The following is a 25948-nucleotide window of genomic DNA, read 5'->3' on the forward strand; positions in this document are numbered from 1 at the left end:
GCCTGGGCAGGTGATTCCGGAGCAGGCGTGGGACAGGCTGGGTCAGAGCTATGTGGTGCAGGTCCCCACCAGTACTGCAGGGCTGGGGCCAGCAGTGGCAGCAGCCAGAGTGAGCCACCACCACCCAGGATGCCTAGAAAGGCAGTCCAGTTGCAGAGCCTCCCTAGCCCTGCTGTGTGCCCAGGGGGTGGCAGGATGTGCCAAGGCTGGATAGTGACTGGGCCAGGCGAGATTGAAGGACCTGCTGCAGGCTGGACAAAGACCCTCTGTGAGCCAGATGTGGCCCACGGGCCGTATTTTGCCCACCCATGATCTACAGCCAAGCTCTATATTACAACTGTATCTGCTCTCTTCTCACTGACCAGGATGCACACCTTAAGAATCTGGAACAGGGAATCGGGGGCACATACACTATAACCCCAAAGCTATAGCCACTTAAATCAATATAGCCAGAATCAGACCCCACTCTGACCTACTACAATACCAGCCCTGGAAGAAGGACAACAAAGTACCTCTGGTTGTCATCTACAGCCCCCTACTTGAACACCCTAGACACATCATTAATGACCTTCAATCCCTCCTGGAAAAGGAAAATCACCTCAAAGTAGTTGTGGAGGACAAGCCTGTCCTGGCTTACAGGCAGTCCCCCAACCTTAAATGACATCTCTGAAGCAATAGGCTACATAAAGTATTTACCCAAATCCAAAACAATTTCAAATTTAACATGATCCCCCAAATAGGTAGCTTCTAGATATGGAAAATGCTATATTTGTTATAATTTTCCATGTCCAGAATCGAATTATTGGAGAACAGTTGTAATTTACCTCCCTCACTGCTGCAGCAGAGGGGAAAGCAGGGGGCAAGGAAACAGGCAGTTTGCCCCCCAGTCCTTACCTCCCTATTCTGCTACTGTCCCAATGGTTCCAGGTGCAAAGGGAGCCCCAGAGTTGCTCATGCCCTGTGCTTCAGGCAGCACCTGTGCAAGGAGCACAGCTCTGCAGTGGACAGATTCCTCCTTCCCTGCACAGCTCCCTTCCCCCACCCCATCTCTCCTGCTGGCCAGGAGCAGGCTCAAAGGAGGAACCTGCAGACTGTAAAGCTGGGATCCCTGCATACTGAGGAGCAGAAGTAGCTCTGGAGCTCCCCCATGCCTGCTGCAACCAAGTCAGGCTCCAGCAAGGAGCTGTGAGGAGCTGCTTTGCAGGGAACCTAGTTTGGCTGGAGACTACAGAGTATTATGCAGACTCCCTGCCAGTGAGCAAGACAAGGAGAGGTGGGCAGGGAGCAGACACTGGACACAGGAATCTGCATGCTGCTGATGCTGTTCCTGCCCCAGCTGGGCTCCCTGCACAGCTGCTTCTCCCAGCTCCCAGCTGTGACACTCGATTCTAAGATGATGTCCTCCCCCCGCCCCCCAATGAATGGGAGGAGAAACCTCATCTTGGAATTGAGTAAATACAGTAACTCTTATTCTCACTGAGACACCAGGCCTTGCAACAGACCTAGATGCCTTTTGTGCCCCAACAGATCACATCATCAGTGAACTGAATAACACAGATTTTAACATACGAGGATCATTCACTTGCAATGCTATCAGTGCCATATTCCATCACCTGCTCACAGTGACCCTCTGCTTTGTACATTAGACAAACTGGCCGAAGCCTATTTGAAAGAATGAATAAACACTGCTCTGACATCAGCTGCAGAAGGAACTGCAAGCCCACGGCAGAACACTGTAATCTCACTGGATTCTGGCACTGACCTGAGGGTGGCTGGTCTTAAATAGCAAACTTTTAAAAATTGATTTGAACTGTGAAATTGCACAGTTGCAATCCACAGACTGGATTGTGTTAAGTATGGTTTAAACAGGGCTGGGAATTCTTGTGTCATTACTTTCTTTAGCTTTTGTGACTCATTTGCTCCTATGGGTTTATAGTTATTTGTTTGCCTCTCTCAGCACTGTCTCCCCTCTCCCCCTCCCTTGTATTTTGTATTCTAATTTCTCTCTCCTTACACCGGGGATGGGCAATTTGGGCCCAAGGGGCACATCGGGAGTTTTGATGAGCTGTTGTGGGCCCGAGTCACTCCCCTTACCCCTCCATGCAACAACTTACTGAAACTTCCTATGGGGCTTTGGGTGGGTGGGAAGCAGTGGTTGGGAGCAGGGCAGGCCTGATCCGCTCCCTGCATGACCTGCCCTGTGGGAGGAGGTGGCGCAGGGTATATGGGGGTATGTGGCTGGGGCATGTGTGCATGTGGGGGGCTGCCTGGAAGCCAGCTGGGGGTGAAGGGAGGGAGGGAGGGGGAGTCAGGGGGTCTGGGGGCACATGGTGTGTGTGTGTGTGTGTGTGTGTGCAGGGGCTGCCTGGGAGCTAGTAGGGGCTAGGGGAGGAAGGGGGAGGCAGGGGGCATGTGCAGCAGAGCTTGCCCAGTTAGCAGCTGCCCCTGCAGCACTCCACATGGGGCCAAGCCCCGTCTGGGGCAGCACATGCCGTGCTCCTGCCTCCACCCTTTGGCCCCAGCCCCAGGCCTGGCTCCAGCCCCGGCTAGTATGCAGCTTCCAGTGAGGCTGTTCCCGGTGTGGCTGCAGCCAGCCAGGCTCACATTGTCACCAGGAGGCTGGGGTAATCTGACCTCAGCTGACTTCTAACCCTTTGGGCAGGGGGCTGGACCTGATGATCTTGTAGGTCCCTTCCAGCCCTAATGTCTATGAAATATATGAGGTGAGGGGAGCACAGAACCATCCGGGTAGCTGCAGCTGCACTGGGAACAGCTCCACCAGAAGCTGTGCGATGGCTGGGGCTGGCGGGGCTTTTCTGCTCCCCTTACCTCCAGCTGCTGCTCCTGCTGTGGTGCTCCAGGCAGGCAGGTAGGGGGGAAGTTTCAGCCAGGCAGCTCCTGCCCAGCATGTGGAGCTCAGGCACTAGGTCCCGGCTGCCTTCCACCTGCTCTGCCTGCCTGTCACCATGAGCAGCCACCTGCAGGTGGGTGGAAGGTGGTTGGGAGCTGGAGCCAGAGCTCCATGCACTGGGCAGGAGCCTCCTGGCTGAAGCTTCCCCGTCCTTGGAGCAGTGCGCACTGGCTGGAACCAGGGCTGGGGCCAAAGGGAGCATGGTGTGGGCTGCCCTGGTGGGAGCAGGTGAGGCTCAGTCCCATGTGGAGCACCACGGGGGCAGCTGTGGGCCAGATCCAATCAGTTGGTGGGCTGGATCCAGTCCATGAGCTGTATGTTGCCCACCCCTGCCTTATATTCTGCTTTCTGCACATCTTTTCACAGCATCTGATGGAATGGGCTTCAGCTCACGAAAGCTTGTGCTATATTGCACACACACATCCCCTGCCTTCTACTTGGTTTAAAAACTCATCCAAGTGTTTCTTGAATTCATCACGTTTTTCCTTGAAAATCGTGCATCACACAATGCACAATGTAGTGGCTTTTTCTGTAAAGCTGGACCTGTTTGTCCAAACCATAATAAAATCAGATAAACAAAAAATTGGGATGCATTGACATTTTGTTGTAAATCTGCACGTTTCCCCTCTAGACAGTTGAGAGAGGCTTGGAAATTGGAGCAGTGTAGAATTCTTTCAGTGAAAAGTAAACACGAAGGTGTTGGCCTCATCAGGAGACAGAAGACATTTAACTTTGGAACTAATTACAGGGAAGTTGACAGAGCTTGACAGATCTATTGTTCTAACAAATAGCTTGCCAGTACTCCTGCAAAAAAGAGCAATGCCTCTCTCTCTCTCCCCCCTCACTGTCTCTTAGCAGGTCTTTGACACGAGGGAACAAAAAGACAGGGCTGTCAGAACTTCTAATTATATGTCAGGAACCTGAGAAATTAGAGCATTAAATGTGTTAGTTAAAAATAATGTCCTAAAGGTTATGAAATTATGCAATGTAAAAAAAAAAAAAGAAAAAAAGGAAGAGAGGAATAAAATGCAGGGGAACTGAATGACAAGTCCCATTTTAGACTTCTCCTGGTATTCTTATTGCTACAGCTTTCAAGCAAGGCTCCAGACTAGGTGTTAAGGAGTGCAAGAGCATGTTTTCTCCATTAAGATAAGCATTTGGAGACTTTTATATTGAATATGCATCTCCTTGATGCAGATTTAAACCCAGTTCCTTCAGTCTTTTCTTACACAGCTTGCAAGAGAAGAAGGATGGCCATATAGTTAAACCTTTGGATTGGGATTCTGGCAGAAGTAGGAATTAAATGCAGGTCCTCAAAGGTTAACCATATGGCCACGAGGAGTCATGTACAACTTTTCAACTCCTCATAATCTGCTCCCAGAAAACTGAAGCTGTTTTACATGTAAAGGGCATTTTTACATGTGTTCCTGATGCAGCACCAGGCACTTTTAAATAGCAAGCCATGTTAATTAAAAACACCTGTGTGTCATGTATCGGTGGCGCGGCGTGCCTCCGCACTGAGAAAATGGCAGCGGTGCACTTTGAACTAAAGCACATTGAACATGTCTGAACACACCACCGCCATTTTCTCAGCACAGAGGTGTGCTGCGCTGCACCGCTGATACACGTGACACGCGAAACTGCCAGAGTGCATCAATTTACATGCTCCAGCAGATTCGATTAATTAAGTCTGCTCCGACACGCTGGCTTTCCAGCATGTCAGTGCAGGCTCTCCGCATATGTGTAAGTGCCCTAAGAGACTTGGGCATGCTTAGGTTTTGGTTGCCAAGTACCTGGCATTTTAACTTTTTTTTAAAACCTGCTTTGAAAGGGAGTTCACTGATATGCAGGCTGAATTTACCTGCATTCCCATTCTGCATTAATGACCATATTTACTTGAATCCAAGATGAGGTTTTCCCCCCCTTCAACATGCGGAAAAAGCCCCTTGTTTTGGGTTTGAGTTGACCAGCCAGAGGGAAGGACAGTGGCTATGGCTCTAACTCTGACATGAAATCATCTTGGATTCAGGTAATTATGGTATTACACATCTACTGAGTACTCTGACTCTGCCACCTAACTGTCTTGCCTTGACTGTATTTGAGTGCCCATTGTTGCTTTGGGTCATCCCAACAGGATATCAGGTCACCATTTCAATGTTGGTCCCAGCCAAGTTTTAGCCTTTGTAATTCCAGCTGCTGTGGAAGTCACAGGCCTAGGCAACGCCCTTGATTTTTCATGCTTTACCATTGTACCATACTGAGGTTTATTACTTCATTGCCCTCGGAGGAGATATGTGTGAAGAGGCCCTTCTGACCAGCAGTCAGCAGAGGTCTACAAGCAGGTATCATGAGAATGTAGAATAGAGGATTAACCAGGACCCAGCGTTGCAGGTGGGCAGAAGAGGTATTGATAGGCTATAAGAGTGCTAAGGACTCTGAAACCTCTGCAAGAGTTTCTGAATGACTGTGAACAGCTGAACTTCATGATCATGAAAACAAGGGTATCATTAATCTGATGCTGAAGGATATTCACAGGAGCAGGAACTAGACTCAAGTGTCCCATTTCCCAGGAAAATAGACCAATCACAAGGTTTTGAAGGTGCTCTCATTCTCTGTCTGGCTTGATGAATACAATACTTGAATATTCAAAAGGAGAACAGCATCAACGGCAGAGAGTAATTTACCCCATAATACCATAGTACCTGGTGGGTTGCACACAGTCCTAGAGGTGGGGGAGATGTATGCAAGTCCCATCAAGCGGGTGTCCAAAAATATTTTCCAAGACCTAATTAAAATATAAGTGGACAGGGAGACTTAAACAACTTAGTCCTATGTACCATAAGGGTGGTGCCATATGGGTTTACCCCATCTCTGACTCCCATGCTTTTCACAAACACCCGAAATGCAGCCCTGCTGGAGACTGTACAACTTCCCATCCCTTTTTTAAAGTATGCAAACTGGCAACTGCCATTTAAGGTTTCTGGATCCTGCCCCACAGGCCCCATGCACTGGTGCTTGGTGTTCCCTCCCCAAATGCCTGTGCACACCCCAAAATGGTGGCACCAAAAGAAGACTTCTTGCAGCAAAGGCAGCTCTTGTAGCAGCACATATAGAAAAGAAAAAGCACTTAAATCATTCTGGCTCCCAGCTTCATTAATGCCCTCAAGGTAGTATTAGGAGCCAAGTCACTTCTGTACATTTCTATGCAGCCATTTACAAAGAAATATGGTGTTAAGGGACACTCGAGGAAACCCCTACTTCTTTGCGTTGCTGCAGAAATGTATTTCACAGCGCACTTTATGCCATCCATGGATGTCAGAGAGGGAAAGACAGTATTCAAGACAAAGATAGCACAGCAACTGCATAACAGTGCCGATCACTTGGCATTGTCTTTGCAGCTTCCTTAAATTTGCTGAGGCAACATCCAAGCAGTAATATCTTTCTGGTTCCTTGTTGCCATCCTGAACTCAAGCTAGCATCCTCTAAGAATAAATACAGCCTGGCAAAAATTGTACATTTATCAGCCTTGTCCTCAACACCTGTCTTCAACCCAGCAACCTGCAGAAGTGCAAACACAATTGCTAATGTACTTTACCCAGGCAGCCTACCCACTTATAGCGCACCTTTCATTTAGTCAGACTTACTTTGAGTTGCCATAGTGACCACCCTTGACCACTGCCCTCCTACCAAAGGCCCTGCATCTCACAAAGGACAGGAAAGATTGCTAAAGGGTCTTAACCTCTCCAAGCTTACTCAAGACTGGGAAAACCCAATGTAAATGGAATTCCAAGCCTGCGGGAAAAGCAACATTTTGCCATTACTGGCTTGGAAACTACAATTTGGACAAAATTGGGTTTTTTCCTATGTTGTCCCATAACACCAGCCTGAGAAAGAGAAGACTGAGGAAGACAGGGAAATAGCCAATACGTGCAGACAAATGCTGGGGAAGAGAGAGGGAGATAACCCCATCAGAGCACATGACCTTGAATGCTTCTAACAGTTACAAATGTACAATAGATTTACTTACTGCTCATAGCATTCAGGCTGGCGTATATAAAGGAATAAACAGTGTCCTTACACTCCACACACACTGTGACAAAAGGCATACAAAAGCATTGAACAAATACATGTATATAAGAACAAATGTGTGGGCATCTTGACTAATGCTTTCTACCAAAACCATATTTATTTGTCACATGACTGTAGCGGGTTCAGGGTTCACTAGATCCCTTAGTCTTTCAGTGTCTTTTTACAAGCTCACAGTTTCTTTTTATCCTCTGTCTTCCCCTGGGACAAGCTCCCTCCCAGCAGGAGTCCCTCAGCATAAGCACTTCACGGTGCAAACAAGCCACATGTGGTCTTTTCCAGACCGCCCCGTTTACTCCAACCATAGAAAACTAACTATCGGCCAGTCAGTCTTACCTCAGTCCTGGGGAAGCTTTATGAGAGTTATCCTGGCGCATGTCCGTGAGGGGCCAGCAGGGGCGGTTATGCTCAGGGGCAACCAACACGGGTTCATTAGAGGCAGGTCCTGTCAGACCAACCTGGTGGCCTTCTATGACCAGGTCACAAGATCCTTGGACGCAGGTGTTGCAGTGGACATAGTCTTTCTGGGCTTTAGGAAGGCCTTCGACACTGTCTCTCACCCCATTCTCATTAAAAAACTAGGAGACTGTGGTGCTGACACCTACACAGTCAAATGGGTCACTAACTGGCTGGAGGGCTGCACCCAGAGAGTGGTGGTGGATGGGTCATTTTCAACCTGGAGGGATGTGGGCAGTAGGGCTCCCCCAGGGCCTGGTCCTCGGGCCCGCACTGTTCAACATCTTCATCAGCAACTTGGATGAGGGGGTAAAAAGAACCCTGTTTAAATTTGCAGGTGACACTAAGACATGGGGGGGAGAGGGCACGCTAGAAGGGAGGAATAGGCTGCAATCGGACCTAGACCAGTTACAGGGGTGGGCAGATGAAAACAGGATGGGTTTCAACACTGACAAGTGCAAGGTGCTGCACCTGGGGAGGAAGAACCAGCAGCACACCTACAGGCTGGGGAACTCCTATCTTGTGCAGAGGCAGAAAAGGATCTTGGAGTCATTATTGATGCCAAAATGAACATGGGCCGACAGTGTGGGGATGCGGTCAGGAAGGCCAACCACACCTTGTCATGCATCCACAGATGCATCTCAAGCAGGTCCAAGGAGGTGATCCTCCCCCTCGATGTGGTACTGGTCAGGCCGCAGTTGGAGTACTACATCCAGTTCTGGGCGCCGCACTTCAGGAGGGATGTGGACAGCATCGAGAGGGTCCAGAGGAAGCCACCCGCATGATCAGGGGGCAGCAGGGCAGATCCAATGAGGAGAGGCTATGGGACAGGAACCTGTTCAGCCTCCACAAGAGAAGGCTGAGGGGGGATCTAGTGGCTGGCTACAAACCAGTTGGGGCCATACTGGATCTGGTATTGGCAATGGGGGATGACATGGTTGGGGACCTACAGATCGGTAGCCATCTGGGGGACAGTGATCACCTAATAATAGAATTCACCATAAGACGTCGAGTGGGTAAGGTAACTAGTAGGGTGAAAGTGCTAGACTTTAGGAAAGCTGATTTAAATGAACTCAGGCGATTAGTCAAGGACGCACTGCAGAGTAGGAGTTTTGAAGTGATGGGAGCCCAAGAAGGGTGGCTGTGCCTTAAGGAAATGATCCTTCGGGCACAAAGCAAGGCGATCCCCGAGCGAGGCAAAAGGGGGAAAGGGGCCAGGAGGCTTCCCTGGCTGACCAGAGAAATCCAGGGCAGCCTAAGGGACAAAAAGGGAGCACATAAAAAGTGGAAACAGGGAGAGATCACCAAAGATGAATATACCTCCTCTGCTCGTGCTTGTAGGGAGGCAGCTAGACGGGCCAAAGCTGCCATGGAGCTGAGGATGGCAACCCAAGTAAAAGACAACAAGAAATTGTTTTTTAGATATATTGGGAGTACAAGGAAGGCCCAGGGAGGAATAGGATCCCTGCTAAATGGGCAGAAACAATTGGTGATGGACAGAGGGGACAAGGCTGAACTCCTCAACGAGTTGGATGAATCTATGAATCTATGATCTGGAACCAACTTCCAAGGGAAGTGGTGCTGGCTCCTACCCTGGGGGTCTTTAAAAGGAGGCTGGATGAACAACTTGCTGGGGTTGTTCAACCCTAGTACTCTTTCCTGCCATGGCAGGGGGTCGGACTTGATGATCTGCTCAGGTCCCTTCCGACCCGACCAACTATGAAACTATGAAAACATAAAAATTAAAGGCTGGAAGGACCTCAAAAGATCATTGAGTCCAACCCCCCTGCTCTGGGCAGGAATACTGCTGAGATCAAATGATCCCAGCAAGGTGCCTCTTCAATCTCCTCTTGAAGACTTCCAAGGTTGGGGTCTGCACTGAAACCATCCTCTTACAGTTTATAGTTACTGCTCCTTGTCCTCCCCTGGGATGCCCTAAGGAACAGTTTTTCTCCCAGCTCCCAATATTCACTCCTTACATAGTTATAGATGGCCACTAAGTCCCCCCCTCAGTCTTCTCTTCCCAAGGCTGGACAGTCCCAGATCCCTTAGTCTTTCCTCATAAGGCTTGTCCTTCAGGCCCTTAATCATTCCTGTGGCCCTTCTCTGGACCCTTTCAAGATTCTCCACGTCTTTTTTGAAGCATGGCTCCCAGAACTGGACACTGTACTCTAGCTGGGGTCTCCCCAGCACCAAGTAGAGCGGAAGTATCACCTTCTTAGCCCTGTTCACAACACATTGGCTAATGCATCCCAGCATGCTATTAGCTCTGTTGACTACAATGTCGTGCTGGAGGCTCATGTTCATCCTGTGATCAACCATAACCTCAAGGTCCCTTTCACCCATCATACAGGCCAGGACATCTCCTTCTAACCTATATTCATGTCACTGATTACTTCTCCCCAGATGAAGCACTCTGCATTTATCCTTACTGAACTGCATCTGGTTCGACACCGCCCACCTTTCCAGCTTGTCCAGGTCCGCTTGGATCTGCATCCTATCCCCTAGCATGACCACTTTTCCCCATAACTTAGTATCATCTGCAAACTTGGCCAGTGTGCTCTCCACGTCCTCATCAAAATTGTTGATAAAGATGTGCACAGATATATATGTATACACAGTCTCTGAAGCACACTTGGTCTCTGGCCAACTCCCAGGAGAAGGCACTCCATGAAGGGTCCTTGGGCTCCACTGTGCTGACCCGCCGACTCTCTCCCTCTTGGCTCTCAGCCTCTCAGCTGCCTGCCTGTCTCAACTCCCAGGCTCTCAGCTCTCAGTTGTCTGCCTGTCCCAGGCCCCTCTCTCTAGAAGCCTAACTCTCACATCCCTCTGGTTCTCTCCCCAGGAAGTCTCTCTCTCTCAACACGGATACTCCGTTCTTCTGCATGTGCTTGACTGATACAGGGAGAACGTCCTGGCTTGGGCTTCCATTTCTGCCCTGCAGCCTCCTCGTCTCTCTCCAGCTCAGCTCTTACCCTGCGGGCTCCTTGTAACTGGGATGTTGTATCACCATCAGCTGGCCAAAACTCTGGAGGCAGCATCCTAAGCACTCTCTGCCTCACTGCAGCTGGGCTATAGCTCCTGAGCCATACAGCCCAGTACAGTGACCCTGAGATCCTAAGCCTCCAATCCAATGCCATCATTAGGTGTGTAAAGGTAGATGCATTCTTAGCGCTACTTACATGGCTCTTAGATCTTCAACATGGAGGACTGGATTGGCCATTATAAGCATGCTCAGAAGGGATCCACTACAGCCAATTATGCCCCCCTCCAACCCTGTTCCTCCTGGGATAAGGTGTAGCTTCTTGCAAGCTCCAAGAAACCTTACTGGAGAAAAATGACAATTAGTGACTGACAGAGGAGCACAGCCCATTCTCCTTTAGCCTAGGCATGGGCAGATCTAGAATTTCGAAAAGGGGGGTGCAGATGTTGAGGTACACCATCACATAGAGAACAACATATATTTTTCTCCAGCTAAAAACAAACTAGAAGTTTTGCTAATATGCTAGGGGCCTAGCATTATATTGAAGCAAAAAAAAAAATATAACTTCATTGGAATGAGTTAAAAATCTGCAAGGCTCTGAAATAGCAACTTCATTACCAGGAGCAGGTAATAGACTGCAGAACTGCGGAACAAAGGATAGTCCATTCATAGAACATCAGGTCCATTGAAAAGAACAGAGGACCATTAATACCTGTGGGATGAAGAGTTTAGAAGGGATCAGGTAGATTACAATGAGCCATGAAGTCAAGTGACTCCTTCAGCACTGCCTAATTAGAAATGCTACTGCCACTGCCAGGCAGTTGGTTTTAAACTTCGGGTACAACAGGAATCAAAGGGGGGGGGATGCAAGTGCACCAGTGCAGCTTCCCTCCCCACCCCCCAGATTTGCCCCTGAGCCTAAGACGTAGGCCACTTGATCAGGGAGTGAGAGCGCCAGATTCTAGGACCCCCTCAGCCACATCTCCCAGTTCCCAGAAAACCAGGCCCTGAGTTAGGCAGGACCAAGAGCACTCTCTGCCACTCTTTTTGAAGCTAGCAGCCAAAAGGAAAAAAGATACATGAGGCCAGAAGACAGGCAAGCCAGAGGGAGCTTTACTCTGGTACTCAGGGAGCTGGATGCTACCATGGAAAGGGCTGTGGGGTCTGGTCCCTGCTCATGTCCCCGATTCTTTCTAAACATTTCATTAAATAGTCACTGGATAAAACACAGAACCTCAACCCTCTCAAAATCCATAGAGCACTACAGAGGAGCAATGCACTATGGGTTGTCCACCTCAAATGCTAAAAGTTTTGTTTGCAGCCACATCGTACAGGTTTTCCAGTGTACATTTGCCCTAAACAGCACTGTGCTTTTGTTCCTCTCAATTAAGGATAGTTCCCCACCTCGCTTAAAGATAAAGTTCAGCAGCGTTTGCAAAGTGACCAAATTCTGTGGTGATGGGAGCCATGGAAGTACTGAGATAGGAGGTGCCCATGGAGCTGCATGGTTTAGGTGTCAGGGTATGTCCAGACTTGCCTGTCCCTGAAATCTGGAGCCGTTTAGATTTGTTGCAGGGATTTAGGCCCATTACAGCAATCACTCTTGTTGCCTAGCAGCCCTATATACACTCTCCACCTCCCACAGACTGATCCCCAAGTGCTAAGAGATTTATATTCCATGGTAAGAGATTTATGTTTAGCACCTGGGGAAGGATGTGGATTGCCAGATACTGGCTTAAAGGAATATACCAACATAGTCTTGGAGAGACTGTCTAAAAAAAGCAAATTCCAACAATCTCAGAATTGTGGAATGAATCCTTAGGGCAGCCAGAATCAAATAAGACTTTGTAATAAATCTGTGATTATGAACAGGAGGACAGTACTGGAGATATTATAATAGGAGCTGCCTGTTCTAATGAGGAGAGAGACAGTGATACAGACAGTGGAGAGAGACATTTTGAAGCAGGGACATAATACTTTGTGGAAACTGCACAAGACTGCTGTCTGCTTACAGGTAGGAAAGGCCAAGACCTGACAGTTTCATTGGAAAAACTGTTTAGAAACTGACCCAAGATACGTATTTTATTGCTCCACTGTCAAACTGCTCATACCTAGAGAATACAAAATGTGTTTATCAGCAGCAATAATAACAGTGCAAAGAAGAATAGAAGAGAAACTGAAAATTATAACAGAGATCTGCTGTTACTCAGATATCCCAGGCTTTATAGCTAAATATACCATACTGAAAAGGAAGAGTCTTATTGAATTTGCTGGAATAAAGAAAGGATGGGCAGACAATGAGCATGATACAGGTCCTGATCAAAAGCAGAAGAAAAATAATGTTTCTCCTAACCATTAAATGAAAAAAAGCCCGTGTGTATTGTTGCAGGGCAAAATGACCATGAGAGACGCATCTAGAATAAGTGATAGCTATTGAATTGGGATAATCATGTGATTAGACTGTAGGATTCATTCTAAAATGTCAGGGGGAGTAACTCAGATAGGATTAGTTTATTTCATTGACATGAGCAGATTGAGATAGACGATACCAGGAAAAAACTCTGCTGAAAGTTGTTTTTCTTTCAAAGAAAAGCTGTAATATTTCAACCAGAAAACAAGACATGCAGGAGAACAGATGGGGAATGTGTGCTCCACAAGGAATCAATGGGCTTCCTGAAATCTGGTTAGCAAAGAGAGAAAGAGGAACCCTGCAAGTAAATTACTCGCTTCAGAGAGACCATGATTGCTTGGGGCAGCTTTGGATTCAGACTCTCATGTGAACCAGCTCAATCTGGCTAAAGCAACTCACAGAAATAAGGAGCTGGCTTCAGTCCGTTTCTACAGGCAAATACTCCTGAAGATCTCAGTGCATGCATGTCGTCTCCAAGGACAATCTGAATGGGAAGACTGTGTTACTTCTATTTATGTCTGACCACAGTTTTTGAACCAGCAACATTCATTAGTAAAACTGCTCGTATCTGTCCTGGGAGGTGTGGTTCCTGTTTTACAGATGTGCAGCTGAGGCACAGAAATCAAAGTTAAACAGGAAGGTTAATGTAGGGACGTAACCTGCTTATAGTGACTGGAAGGGTATGATGGGGATGTATCATTCTATCCAGTTCCTTACATTTTTCTCTAAAGCATCTTGTATTTCTACCATCAGAGGTACGATACTGGGCTAGACAGACTTCTGGCAACTCTTCTTTTCTTTTGTTTTCACACAGGGCAGGAAAGAATGTGGGCAGGCCCACCACAGCTCCACAGTAGTCAGGAAGCACCTAGGAGGGAAGCACATGTCTTTCCACTCGTCAGCTTGAAGAAAGTGAGAAAGCCGTTGCTGCTAAGAATTTGTATCCCCTTGCACCTTTTGTGTCTTCTGTCATTTAATCAAGCATGCCCTAAGTAAAGAACTGCAAGCTTGATTCTAGTGTCTGTTCTTTATATGGACCACTCTGTAGGTGAATCTCTTCCATGGCTTGTGACCATATCTTCATAGCCATCGCTTTAAAGATATTCAGCTGCATCCTCCAAAAGCACAATGCAAATGTCTGTAGCCCATAAGGCCCAGAACACGTACCAGCAAGGTTCTTATCCATTTGGCCACCAAGGCAGAGTTGAATTTGTAAAGCTGTCAGCCTATATCCTTCAGGGAATTTAAGCAGCATGCAGGGTTACTTGGAATATATAGTTTCATAGTTGGTAGGGTTGGAAGGGACAAGAGCAGATCATCGAGTCTGACCCCCTGCCATGGGCAGGAAAGGATGCTGGGTTCAAACAACCCCAGCTAGGTGATTATCTAGCCTCCTTTTGAAGACCCTCAAGGTAGGAGCCAGCACCACTTCCCTTGGAAGTTGGTTCCAGATCCTAGCTGCCCTGTCAGATATCCTGCCAGTATATATCCTCTCGCTCTCACTTAAATCTTTGTGCTATTACATCTCCCACCAATGTTGCCATTTTCCTTAATTGTTTCACGGCACAGAACATTGAGGATCCAGAAAAACAAAGCACTTGCTGCAGAAGAAATGGACTTTACTTGTTTGTAAGAGTAGAGCAGACACACAACACCCCCATAAACCACTCCGTTCGGGGGTAAAGTTGCCTCTTACAAAGTGAGGAGCAGTTATGCACTGGTCTATGTTATACCAGTATACTGATCATGTGTCTGCTCCCCTAGCCAATTTGATCCCAGGGTAGCGCTAATGGAAACCTGTCTCAATCCCACCTAGTAGCCCGGTACAATAACGGTGCCTACTCTGGGCAGCTGCATTGGGAGACCTGATTGTACACCAGTTTCTTATAACCGTGGGGGATAACAACTCTGTAGTAACTGGGTCCTGCATCCACATATTTAGGTACTGAATTTGGATTATTCCTTTGACGCTAGAAGATAATAACGAGAAGCATGTAAAATATGTATTTAATTTTGAATTAAGATCACTTCAAGAGGTGAGCTGACCCCTTCACAGGCTGTTGGGTAGGTTCTAAGCTTTTGTCCTAACAACATCCTCGGGATAAGCCACATAACTGTTCTGCCCTGGAGAAGGGAAGATTTCTTGTTCAAATCTCTGGAAAGCAATCTTTTTTTTTTTTTTTTTTTTTTTTTTTTTTTTTTTTAATTTAGCTTGACGTTAGACAACTAATCCAGTTCCTCCATACATCATGTTCGGTTGAACCTATATACAACCAGGTAAGAGATCCAGATGCCAGGGTCCAGAATGACAGAATGACAGACTAGGTTCCTAGAACTCAGGACTATGTCCTCATTTTAGCAACATATAGCAGTGAAGAGAGCTATTTTGTTTGCATATGACAAAGAGTTTTGTGGTCTGAAAAGTGATCTGTGTTTAGAAAGACTGCAGAGTTGCAGTTTGAAATTCATGGGATGTATGAACATCCCCATGCCATGTCTAGAAACACTATCAGCTCTATAAGCCACCTTGCACATGCTACATACGCCCATGATTACTGATCAGATTTTTTGCATTCATGAAGATATTCAATCATCTCTTGGCTTTTAGATGACATTTCATTCTACAGGTCACTGGAAAGAAAAATCAGTGTCAACATATAAATTAAAATGGTATGCAACAGACAGAGATTACTACAGGGCAGGGATATCTGAATATTAAATTGGGACACAGAGTGACTGACAATGAAGCACCCGTGATGTGTAAATCTGTGAACTACACTTCTCCTAAGGCCAAATGAGAGCAAATTCTACGCAGCATCTGAACAGAATGTGGTCAGCTCAGGAAGGACTTTTTCTTGTAATCACTTGTAGGTTGAAGCAGGGTTAAGATTTGTACAAATTAAGCAGCTCTCATCCAAGAATCCCATATACATTATGTAACCCAGTAAGACCTACTGTGAAACATGTGAGTATTATTGACAACACTCTGCAGAGAAGGACTTGGAGACAGAGGTTATTCAGTAGCAAAACTGGGAAGAAAACCCGAAGGTCTCATTAGCAAGTTTATTGCTCTGTCCTGTAGATCACACTACTAGCTAGTCCAGCCTCCTAAATTATTCTGTAGAAAGCATTTGGAAGAATATCAGCATGTTTTGATTCAGAACATACAACTATTTTGAGAAGAACTCAGTTTGAAGGCACAGTAGATTTGTACCTTATAGACTAACCAAAGCAGATTATAAATAGCACAAGCTCTTGTGAGCTGAACCTCACTTCATCAGATGCTGTGAAAGGACAGTCCAGAGAAGAGCCACTCGTAAGATTAGAGGCCTGAAGAGCAAGCCATATGAGGAAAGGCTGACAGATATGGGACTGGTCAGCCTAGAAAAGAGATGACTTTGTGGGGATCTGGTGGTAGCTTACAAATATATCAGGGGAGAGCATCGGGGCTAGGTGAACAACTAAATTTACCAAATAATCCTTTGTTGGAAAAGTGACCCATCTTATCTTGATGGGGTTTTATTTCTATTTGATTCAGTATCTTTATGGATAAAAGATGCACAGAACCACAGGCAAATCTAGAAATTCAAAAAAGGGGTGTGGGAGATGCGCATGGTGCTTCAGGGGTGGCTGCAGCTGGCCTCCCTAGGGCAGACCACACCATACGAATAGCTGCCGGGACTTTGTTGGAGTCCCTGAAACAGGTAGTGGCCCCAGGGGAAAACCAGGAGCAACAGTCATAAACTCCTAGAAGAAGGTTTCAGACTGGATATAAGGAAACACTTCTTCATGGTTCATGTGACCACACTCTGGAATAGACTCCCAGGGAGTCCTGGGAGATCTTCAAAACGAGACCAGGTGCACACCTTGCTGGGGTTTTTTGACCCCAGCAGTCTTTCCTGCCCAGAGCAAGGGGGCTGGACCCCATGATCTCACGAGGTCCCTTGCAGCCCTAAACTTGGGTGTGAATTTGCGTATAGCCAGTTCACCAGTGTGTAATCTCTCTGTAAAAGCATGCGTTAAGACACCAGGCAGCCCCCTCACCCTCTCCAGTGCCTGCTCCCAGCCAGCAGGAGACACCGATGGGATTGGGTAGTGAACAGGAGTGATCCAAAGAAGGAGGAAACACCTCTTGCCATGGTTCTGAGCCAATTCCAGCACTCAGCATTGCCTCTCACAGAAGCCCTTGGCTGGAGGGGGGCAGTTGCAGCTCCGGCATTTCCCCCACTCCTGAGTCAGCTGGGGACAAGTGCAGCAGCAGGAGGATCCCTCCTTCCTGCACCTAAAGGCAACCCTTAGGTAAACCTTTCTGGAGAGAGGAAAGGAAGGGGAGGGGAGGTGCCTGTGCTGGAGCTGAGAGGGTGCCAAGAGATGGGGAAGGGAGTCCTACCTATTTCAGGGACTCCAAAAAGGCCCTGACAGCTGTTCCTGTGGTGTGGCCTGCCCTAGGGAGGCTGGCTGCAGCCACCCCAGAAGCACCATGCACATCTTCCGCACCCATTTCTTTAATTTCTAGATTTGCCTGTGGTTCTATGCATTTTTTATCCAGAAAGATACTGAATCAAATAGAAATAAAACCCCATCAAGATAACTTGGGTCACTTTTTCAACAAAGGATTATTTGCAGGAGAGAAATAGTGACCCTTGAAAAATAAGGGTCAGTCACAGAAGCTAAGAAAGTACAGCTAAATAAAAGGCACTGGGTTTAATTTACCCCCTTTTCCCCTTACCCTCTTCCATCCTGCCCCCAAATTCCTGGCCCCTTAGATCCTACAGGCCAGATGACACAGCTCTGAGTACTTATTTTTGACCCTGTGGTAAGGCATTAAAACAAGCTTATTCAATACTGTGTTTACTAGACATGGTTCCAACCATCCAAATGCTGCTTTTTCCTTCACTATAAACAACATTAAAAAAAAATGTTTTGCAATAATTCATGTTAGTGGGTATTAAAGCAGAGGCCAGTGCAGTAACTGTTGTCTAGCAGCGAGTGCATTCAAACAAGCAGCCTTGGTGTTACAGTGGTTGCAAGTAATTTCTATAGTTTAAAGGTCTCTTGATATTTCCATGAATTTCCCCCTGTCCTGCAACAAAAGGCTTATATTGCATCGCATGTTTGAGGGCATTTCTGTCTAGCACAGCAAGTTTGCTGTCTAGACATGCCCACAGGGTGCTCAGATATCATCTTGACAAGTACAGTAAGTGAACAGTAGTGTAACTAGGGCAGGGCAAGCAGCAGGTCAGGCCTCAGTGCCAACTTAGAGGGACACCAGTATGGCCCCCTGCTCCCAGGACTCCTTGCTCTGGCAGGCACATCCTCCGGGGGGTGGGGGGGGGGGGGGGGGAAAGGAGACACCGCGCGCGGGGGGGGGGGGGGGGGGGGGGGGTAGGAAAGGAGACACCGGGATCAGTCCCCAGGGAGCCTGCACTGCTGCCTGCTCCTCAGTGCTGGCATCCCAAGCCCGTGCTGCTAAGGCAGCAGCAGTAGCAGCTGCCACTCAGGTGAGGAGAGCCATGGCAGGTAAGATCCCTCTCCTCCCCTCTCCCACTCTCCAGGGATCAACATAATTTCCTATCCTCTCTTCCCTCCACCCCCCCCATGAAGAAAGATCTTGTTCTGCCTCTGTACTTAGACTCAGATAGAATAGAAGATAAATCATCTTGTAAGAGGTATTTCATAAAGGTACAAAAGAAGAGATGCAAGTTAAGGGATGAAGACATTGGTCCTAAAACGGGTTTTGATGATTGAAGCCCTCAGTGAGGCTGTGGAAGACCCAGTCAGTTTTTGATGGTCAGAGTCTGTGACTGTGGACAGATTTCTTAACGTCCCTGGGCCTGAATCCTCTGGAAAAGAGGGTAATACTGACCTTCCTCAGACAGATGCTGTGAGGATGAATCCATAAAGGGACCCATCCAGATAGCATGGCAATGGGACACTGTTCTAGGAAATACTACTTAGGAATAGTTTGTGTAAGACACTGAAAATCTTATCTGTTTCTTTCCAAGTGAATTTTACTGCTTCCTCAGTCCACTACGTGAGCTCATGCTTTCACTTATTTATGGAGCAGATAACTAAGTCTTACAAGCATGATCCTGGTCAATCTTCTGCTCTGATCATGCTTTGGAGATAATCACGTTTTTAGTAAAAGACCACAGTATAGTATAGTGTCTCTCTTCAATATTTGCTTAGTGACTATCTATTAGAGGTCTGTGCGAAGCAGCTAATATTCACTTTGGATTCGAATTCGGCCAATTTGGGGGACAGTGATTCAATGATTCGAATCACTGTCCCCATTAGATTCAGCCAAATCGAATTCGGAGATTCGGCTGCTGATCGCCCCCGGCCTGGCAATGGCTGCCCCACCTGCCCCAGCTCCCGGGACTTGGAAAAAGAAAAAGCCCTGACTCAGTAGGTGCTACTGGGTGGGGGCGATCCCTGCTGCCCTCAACTGCCCCATGCTGCATGGGGGGGGGCTCTTCCATGAGCTCCCCGAAGCCCCGAGGCTGGTGCATGGGTGGTGAGTGCTGGGGTTTCTCTCATTTTTTTTTCGTAAAGGACCAGGAGCTGGGGTGGGGGACAGCCATGGTGGGGGGCTAGGGGAGTGAGGTGGGAGTCAGGGAGCTCATGGCAGAGCTCCTCATGCAGCGTGGACTTTTTTTTAAAGCACCAGGAGCTGGGGTGGGTGGAGCAGCCATGGGGGTGGGGGAGGCGGAGGTGTGGATTGGGGGGCTCATGGCAGAGCCAGGATGGGGCTCCCTCCCCCCTCCCCCAGCCTCCTCTCTCCTACACCCCCTCCCCAGCCCCAAGTACTTACCAGCTGCAAGTCTGGCTGCAGCTCCCTGCTGCAGCCACTGGGGACTGCCCGAGTCATCAAAGCTCTCTGAATCTTTTCCGAAGATTCAGAAAGCTTCGAATCAATTTGGACCTTTTAATTAGTCCCCTGGTTCGATTCGGATTCAGAGATTAGGCCACCGAATCAGGACAAATCTCCTCCAAATCGAATCAGCACCTGAAGCTTCATACAGCCCTCCTATCTATTGCTATTGGTAAAAATACACTTTTCAGAAATATTTCTAACTGACTTCTAAAATGATGGTCTCACTGAAGTGATTTTGCTGACTCAACACATTTCTTAGACATCTGGCATTCTCATACAACCACATTGCTCTGAAAGTTTTGTACCTGGAAAAAGAGAGAGAGAGAAAGAAAGAAAATTCTCTTTTTTTTTTCATGAAAAATTTTGGAAATGTGACTTTAAAAAAAAAATCACAGCACATGCCATTTTCTATCCAGTTGCAACATTCTCTTCTGACACCTGCAAGTAAAACACAGGACAGACCTCTAAACTGATGTGTGAAATTGGTGTGAATGTCACTTTGTATAGTAATTATGCATAGAAAAGCTCCCAACCTCCTTACTCCTGTTCCAGCATTGTAGACCTGGCCAGGCATTAAAAAAAATACAATACCTGTAAATAACTCTTTAGAAGACCCTAGAAGTCCTAACAGTGTGCAAGGGTCTACACGATACAGCCAAAAATCTGGTTTCTTCTTGGATCAGTTTAGGGCCCTTTATGGATCCCCCTAATTCGATGCTGAAACATGGCTGAATCAAAAGGATAGTGAAATGAAAGATTTACAGAGTGACTGAATTGGACATAGTTATAGCACAGCTGGAAACATTTACTGGGCAAGACATGGATTTCCAGTCTCAGATTGAGTATGGTCCTTATTCCTCAAGAAGTCCCAATTAGTGAACAACAACCATACTGAAGGAAGAGCCTCAGGATGCAACCCCAGTGAACACAGAAAAGGACAATGAGGATAAGCAAGGAAGATTGAAGAATCAGGAAATAAGGAAAGCAATTTCTGAGAAAACAGGAAGCTGGAGATAAAGAACCATTGGTTTTGCTGGGTTTTTAATACATCTTAACTAAACTGTTCATATAACAGAGAAAATGAGTTACCTAAGTTTCAGCAAACTCTCTCTCTGGGGGAAAAATAACAAACAATAAAAAATAACCAACATCTCAAAGATAAATCATTTTTTTCAATGACGTGTGAGACTGCTGCTGCGATGAATGAATTATTGAAGGCTGCTTGAAGGTAAGCGAGCAGTCTTTTTAAGGCTGCAAGCCTAGATATTACTCAGATGATGCCGCTGCATCTCTTAAAAGAGAATCTTGCAACTAAGTCTTGAACCCATGCTTCAGTATATAAAGTAGATTAGGAACTGCCCTACTGGAAAGGGTACTGCACTTGGACTCAAGGCACCTGGCTTCAATGCCTACCTTGGCTTTATAAATAAACCCAGGACAGTGTGAGCTAACTTCCCCTGCTTCTTGGCATGGTAAATTAGTCAGCGCTGAGCTGTATGCTGGCATGGCTGGATTGCTTCCATGCTTAGTATACAAGCTAGCTAGCATAAAGTAGTCTTGCCTATCTCTACACTACACTGCTGGGACTGCAGTGCAGATATACGCTTTGTGTGTTTTCTTCCTTGGCAACATATATTTCTGGATGCAGTATCTCCATGTGGAGAGGTTTCTGCTTTGTGCTCAGTAAAGATATCCCAGCATTTCATTGCTTTTCTGTTTGCTCACATAGATTTATATTGCTTATCCCCCTCAGCAGGTTTGCTTTCCCTTATACCTCTTACTGTCATTATGTTCAGAATTGTTCAGCTCACGATGATGACACCAGTAATGAGTATTCCTTAGAATTACAGGCAGCCTGGCGGGAGTTGGCTGGGTTGCTCCTGCATAACTCCACTCAGATTGCATAGGAACAGATGTTGCTTTGGGTATTTTAGAGTGCGGTTCCTATTGCTAGTACCATGGACAGTGTTCTGCTCTCCAGGATGCAGCTTCCGCTATCTCAGCAGACAGTGTCCATGCATCCAAAGACAGGATTTGTCTCTACACAAGGGTTGATCAAGGGGGTGCAGTGGTGCAGTCTCCCCCCCCCCCCCTTCCACAGTAGCTCTGAAGCTGGAGGCTCCAGTTCTGTGGGACACCTGACACCTGGGTCCCCAGTGGTGTCTGAGACCCTGGACTGTCATGGGACACTAGGAGGGATCAAGCAGGAAAGGAAAATGGAGGAACCAGTTGCTGCTGTTCCCCACTGACCCAGGAGTGGGGGAGGCCAGGACCACTCCTGCCCTACTCCAACCAGGAGCTGCAGGGAGCAGCTGTGAAGGGTATTGGGCTTGGGCAACTGCAGTGGGCAGAGACCTGCTCCTTCCCACCGAACCATGTTTCCCCTGCTGGCCCAGGGGCTCCAGTTGCAGGAAGAAGCTGTGTGACCTGCTGGCTGGGCTGGAGACAGTGCCTGTGGCAGGCAGTCTCCCCTTCTGGTGCCAGCTCCCAGCCACCAGAAGACACTCACACGGACTGGGTAGTGAGCAGGACTGATTTGAAGAGGGAGGAAACATTTCCTCCCACTGTCCTGGACCAATTTCAGCACCCTACACTGCCCTTCTCATAAGCCCCAGTCTAGAGCAGTACAGTAGCAGCTCTGGGGCTTCCCCCACTCCCAAGTTAGCTGGGTACAACTGTGGCAGCAGAGGGGTCCCTCCTTCCTCTACCTAAAGGCAACTCTTAGGTAAACCCTACTGAAGAGAGGAAGGGAAGGTGAGGTGGGGTGCCTGCACTGGAGGGGAGGGGTGTCAAGAGACCGGGGAGGGAGTCCTACCTGCTTCAAGGACTCCAAAAAGGCCCTGGTACCTGCTGCCCTGGCATGGTCTGTACAAGGGAGGCCAGGTGCAACCACTCGCATCTCTCACACCCCCTTTTTGAATTTCTAGATTCACCTGTGGTTCTATGCATTTTCTATCCATAACGATACCGATCAAGTAGAAATAAAACCCATCAAGATGACATGGGTCACTTTTTCAACAAAGGATTATTTGAAGAAGTGAAATTGTCAGCAAAATTCTAGTGACCCTTGAAAAATAAGGGTCAAAGTCACAGAAGCCTAGGAAAGTATAGGTAAATGGAAGGTACTGGGTTTCATTTATCCCACGCCATCAAGACAGTGTATGCATGGCAAAGTTGCAGGATAGTAAGAGAAAGTGCTTTAGCTGAATAGTAGAATTTCAGAGAGGCTTGGGAGTACCATCTTGTGGGGAAGGTACCAGAATGGGAGTCAGGGGTACAAGTCTACTACAGACTTGCTGCGTTATATTGGGCAGGTTACTTACTCCTGCTGTAGCTTTTTCACTACCTGTAAGTACCCCACTCCCTTAGAAGTTTTAAGCTATATGTTACAAATGTTTGAGAGCTTCACCCAAATACATTACAGAACCACAAAAGCGTTATCGTTCTTATCAATGTCTGATATAATTAAAGCCAGCTTTACAAATGTGAATAAACAGAACTTCCTGCAGTCTTATTGCTCAAAGCAGCTGTCTCAAGGAAAATTCAAACTGAAGAACCTTACTGTTCCGTTCACCCTCCTGTATGTCCAAAGACCACATAGCACAACAATGTGCAGGTTAATTGGGTGTAGTTTGCTGTGCATCTAGTTTTAAATTCTGTTTTTGATAAGCTGACAAAATCCCCCCTTGTGAGAGCTAGAATTGTCCATCTTTAATTATAGCCTGTTTCTGTCCATGTGCAACCACATTCACAGGTCTTTTCCTACCTAAAGGCTTCAAAGCCAGGACCATTGCTACAGGCTCACAGCTACCATACCAGCTGATGAATGTGCCCTGCCTTCTGGTCTATGTTGCACCTGGGCCTATTCACCTGCCACAGACTGTTGTTATACTGGGTTTTACCTCTGGAAGTAGTGTTCAGTGGCTCCTGTAGGACCCAGGGGGACTGCTGGGGCACCTTCTACAGGGCTCCTTCTCCCCTACACCCCAGCCCTTCCTACTTGGATGTTTAGGATGTGGCTCAGATCTGGCGATGGGGCCCTCTCCTTTGGCGTTGAGGCCTGTTAACGATGACAGCTGCAGGGGGTTTGGCTGTATCCCTGTATGCCCATGAAAATCACAACATAATGACAATTCAATTAAAACAACTCAGACAGTGTGGTGGGCAGGGCAATGATGCCCTTGCGCTGAGTGCTGCATTTCAGTGTGAGAGTGTCTGTGCCTACCACACCCTTCTCCCATAAATGGTTAAGTTAGCAACACTCATTGCTGGGCATGCTTCCTGGTTCAGGTTCTGCCCAGCCAGGTACTGTAATGTTTGAAGACGCATCCCTCCATGCCTGCATGGCACTCATGGTTCTGCCAATCCCCCACCAGGGTGCTCTGGGTCCGTGGATGTTTGGGCAGGACATGTAGTGCCAAGCGGGGTCCCATGCCAGGTTCTCCCCTTGGAATGCTCCAGCAGTGCCCACTGGGGTATCATCTCCGAGCCCCAGCTGATCTGTATACTCCTGCGGGGGTCATTGCAGGTGTCGGACAGTGGTGTCAGGTCTGGGCTGCTTGGCCCCTCAGTTGTGGCAATGAAGCTGGCGCCTGGTCTGATCCCTGGTGCCACCTTGATGATCCAGGCTTCTGGACTTTTTCCAGGAAGCTTAGCCCTGGAGAGAGCATCCTTCTTCTTGCTGGCTATATGGCATGCATCTGGGTCATCTCTGGATGCTCCAAAAGCGGGACGGGCAAGTGCTGATCTCCCTACCCCAGGCTTGCTGGCTCTGCACAGACATGCTAGGTCTGTTCCAGCCACAGGGAGAGCATCTGACTCTGCTGCTGATGCTCCCATGTGTCTCTCCCCTCAGCTCTGCTTCTGGGCTTCCTTTAAGCCTGGAGCCTTTGGGCACTGGATCAACCAGTGAAGCTCCTTCCAGCCCCATGGTGCTGGCTGGCTTGCCCACAGACTGGTTACATGGACACCGGCACTCGAGGGGAATGCCTCAAGACCTAAGGTTGAGGAGGACCGGGTTAGAGAGCTTCTGGAGGGGCTAGACATGTTCAAATCAGCAGGTCCAGATGCTCTCCACCCCAGGGTGTTGAGGGAGCTAGCAGGGGTTATTGCAGGGCCATTGGCACGGCTTTACGAGCGCTCGTGGTGCTCGGGCCAGGTGCCAGATGATTGGAAGATAGCCAATGTGGTCCCCATCTTTAAAAAAGGGAGAAGGGAGGACCCAGGCAACTACAGACCGGTCAATCTTACCTCAATCCTGGGGAAACTCTTTGAGAAGATCATCGAGGAGCACATCTGTGATGGGCCGGCATTGGGGATGATGCTCAAGGGCAACTAGCACGGTTTCATTAGGGGCAGGTCATGTCAGACCAACCTGATTGCCTTTTACGATCAGGTTACAAAAGCATTGGATGCTGGTGTCACCGTGGATGTAGTCTTTCTGGACTTCAGCAAGGCCTTTGACACTGTCTCCCACCCCATCCTCATTAAAAAACTAGGCGACTGTGGCATTAATGCCTACACAGTCAGATGGATTGCAAATTGGCTGAAGGGTCGTACTCAGAGGGTGGTGGTGGATGGGTCATATTCGACCTGGGGCGAAGTAGGCAGCGGAGTCCCCCAGGGCTCAGTCCTTGGGCCCACACTGTTCAATTTCTTTATCAGCAATTTGGACGACGGGGTGAAAAGCAACCTGTTCAAATTTGCTGATGATACCAAAATTTGGGGTGAGGTGGGCACGCTAGTAGGGAGGGAAAGACTGCAGAAAGACCTGGATAGGTTGCAGGGGTGGGCTAACAAAAACAGGATGCGTTTCAATACTGACAAGTGCAGGGTGCTGCACTTTGGGCAGTAGTAACCAGCAGCACACTTATAAGATGGGAAACTCCCTTCTTGAGAACACAGAGGCAGAAAGGGATCTTAGAGTCATCACTGACTCCAAGATGAACATGGGTCAACAATGCGAGGTCACGGTCGGCAGGGCTAACCAGATCTTATCGTGCATCCACAGGTGCATCTCAAGTAGGGACAAGGAGGTAATCCTCCCCCTCTATGCGACTGGAGTAAAAAGCTGGAGTATTGTGTCCAGTTCTGGGCACCCCACTTCAAGAGGGATGTGGACAACATTGAAAGGGTCCAGAGGAGGGCCACCCGCATGGTCCAGGGACAGCAGGGCAGTCCCTACAGCGGGAGGCTACGGGACCTGAACCTGTTCAGCCTTCACAA

The sequence above is a fragment of the Alligator sinensis genome, unplaced genomic scaffold (genome assembly GCF_000455745.1).
Source record: "Alligator sinensis unplaced genomic scaffold, ASM45574v1 scaffold601_1, whole genome shotgun sequence".
Lineage (NCBI taxonomy): Eukaryota > Metazoa > Chordata > Crocodylia > Alligatoridae > Alligator > Alligator sinensis.